Source organism: Ornithorhynchus anatinus, chromosome X1, assembly GCF_004115215.2.
Source record: "Ornithorhynchus anatinus isolate Pmale09 chromosome X1, mOrnAna1.pri.v4, whole genome shotgun sequence".
NCBI lineage: Eukaryota > Metazoa > Chordata > Mammalia > Monotremata > Ornithorhynchidae > Ornithorhynchus > Ornithorhynchus anatinus.
In genome coordinates this window covers 23193593-23196530 of record NC_041749.1, presented here as the reverse complement: position 1 = coordinate 23196530, position 2938 = coordinate 23193593, and the positions used below count along the sequence as shown (strand labels likewise).

The window sequence follows — 2938 nt, the reverse complement described above, 5'->3', positions numbered from 1 at the left end:
TGCAAAGATTGATTTGGACATCTATGACTTACGGGCTAATGGTGAGATTTCTAATGGCCATGTAATATGGTATTTATATGTTTCTGTATTATACAGAATGGGGGTCAATTTGGGAATCCCAATTCCAGCTGTGAAGTTTCAACTGCAGTGGATTTATAAATTGTATCTCTGATTGCTTAAATTGGTTTTTGTTAGTTTCCAAGCAAGTTCTAAGAGCTCTCGCAAATATTGGTAAAATACTAAGAAGTCTTTGTTTTAAGTACATTGCAAAATTGGGTTCTGGCATTGCTGGCTGTATTTGCATTGCTCTTTCATGATCTTGGTTGCTAAACTGTTTGATTTTAGAATATCACATTAAACTCTTCCTTCCCATTGTGGTAATAGATTTACTAGCACAAAAATATGCCGAATATGACTGGTGATGTCCATTTTTAATCTTGACGAACCCCATTTTGACATTCCAAGAGCAAGTTACTGAACTTCATGGGGAGATAAGTTATACAGAAACAAATACTATTATTCTAGGAGACTTGACTAGGGGCTTGACAGTCAAGGGAGTTTGATATTATTTCATGGAGTATTTTTGACTATCCAAATGAAACTTATTGTACTGTATTTAAATAATTGATGCTTTCCCTTGCATAATCAAAAAAATGATATGAGCATTCTGTTTCTGTGAGGGCCTACCCAAATTGTGTATTCTGTTCCAAAGTTTTTACCTAAAATTATTCTAATTCCAAAAAAATTAGAGTTGACTCCGTGACTGAATCCAACCAAGGCCAAGATTTCTACTTTTGTTAATTACCTTTAGAATAATTGATTTCTGAAAGCACGAATGTGTTGGATGCAGCTAGTAATACAATATCTTCCATTATTCACCTCCAGCATTGAAATCAGGGGCATCTTTATTTACTTCGGAACTACTTAGGAATCATTACATAAACCTGAGAAGTCATTATTCCACTGAACAAATATATTTTGATAATTAAACTGCATTCCTCATATAAAAGTATCACTGGAACATTTGCAAGGGTAATTTATAAATTCCTTATACTAGAAAAACAATTACCCCAATATCAAAGTGCTCTATGCAGTGATGGTCTTTACCTTTGCTTTTTAATCCTGCAGTTCACAGTGCTGAGAGGTCTTTACCCACTGTCAGTAATTCAAGATTTTTCTTGATTCTTGACCACAAAATCAAACTTCTGCGGATATTTCTCTTGTTGACGATAAGACTCAAAATGTTCAATGGACTGTTACAACTTGTTTCAGTGATGTTAAAGAATGGGTGTGCCATAGCCAGCCGAACATAACTTTATTTGTGGGGTCCTTTTCAGAAAATTCCAGCCTTCATTTGACTAGAGCTAAAGCAGCATGCTCCTTAATAAAATGACTTCTTCAGGGCTAAACACTGTAAGTAGTTTAGTGATGTATTTTGGTCTATACCATTAGCGGACATTGTTTTGCAATTTGAGAAGGATTTCATTGAAGTCAGTGAAGTGTAACCTTTGTTATAAAATTCATGTTACTCATTGCCTCGAGACTATTTAATATATCCTAATAATATGATTTTCAAGTAGGAATATTGTAACTCTTATGCACTTTCTGAAAAAAATGCATGTTTGCCGCATTATTTATAAATACAGTTACCCTTTTATATTTACTGAAGGACTCTGAATAATTGGTCCAACATGATGGGGAATGAAATTATGATAAAATAAAACCAACTGTTCCACATGCATTTTACAGTCTGAGCAAGAGAAAGAAAGGAGTAGGTCAACACTATACTCAAAGGGCCGATAGGCAGATCAGAAAAATAATTGTTTTAAGTGGTCGAAGAAGGTTTCTTTATTATTTAATACTCTTATGCTGTCTAATTGTCTCCGACCCGTAGCGATGCCATGGACGCCTCTCTCCCAGAACACCCCACTCCGTCGGCAGTCGTTCTGGTAGTGGATCCACAGAGTTTTCTTGGTCAAATTACGGAAGTGGATGGCCACTGCCTCCTTCCATGCAGTAAACTCGAGTCTCTGCCCTTGACTCTCTCCCATGCTGCTGCTGCCCAGCATAGGGGAGTTTTGACGTGTAGCAGGTTGCCTTCCACTCGCCAGCCACTGCCCAAGCTAGGAATGGAATGGGTATGCTTCTGCTTGACTCTTCCTCCCATGGTCAAGACTGGTAGAGTGCTGGAAACTCTCCAGGTGTGACCCTGAGAGGCTATTATTTAATATACCTCATTAAAAAGAACAGCAGCAAGTATGCCATAAAATATGGGAATGTGAGTGGTTGGTACAAAAGGATGTAGAAATAGAGACTGTTATGCAGATAATTAAAGCTCTCCAAAAATTTTTTTTTTCTTTCCCTCTCCTGAATTATGTGGAACCTCGTGAATCTAGTGCACTAGATAATTTTTTTAATCTCTACCTTTTCTTCTTTCGTAACTACAGCCGTAGAATCTGTCACAGGTAGTGTACATGGTAAGGTATTTGCAGGCTAGGTATTCTTTTAAAAAGTTAAGAGTGGCATTCGAATGAAGCCTTTGTCTCATTATTGTTCGGTACTCCCCTGCAGCCATGGGAAACCCTATTAAAATGTCTTTTGGTTCTCTGTTGGTTGCAGAGTAGATGTCAGTAGTTAATAGTTGTATTTTTCCTAGGGAAAAGTAGATCATAACGTAGACCTAAAATCAACAGCTCTGTAGGGTAGTTTAGATAAATTGTTTCTTATACTAGGAGCCTATCTATACTCTATTAAGAAGTTAAAACCACTGCTAATTGTGGAGAAAAGACAGCTCTTAAAAATTAGTTTCCAGATTTAACCTACAACTTTCTGAAAATTCTTTATATCTTGACCTATATTTAAAGCATCTCAAGGGAAGAGGTGTACTCTGCTGAAATGAAAAAGGGTATTTTTGATCCAAGCTGAAGATTAATTCAAA

General features: G+C 36.6%; 1 non-coding gene across 1 annotated transcript; it reads right to left on the bottom strand.

Annotated features, from left to right (window-relative positions):
- Positions 1-2081: 2081 nt before the first annotated feature.
- Positions 2082-2219, bottom strand: LOC114806929. The gene has a single exon (XR_003754983.1). It is a non-coding gene; the product is annotated as a small nucleolar RNA SNORA7 (small nucleolar RNA).
- Between the last annotated feature and the right edge of the window lie 719 nt (positions 2220-2938).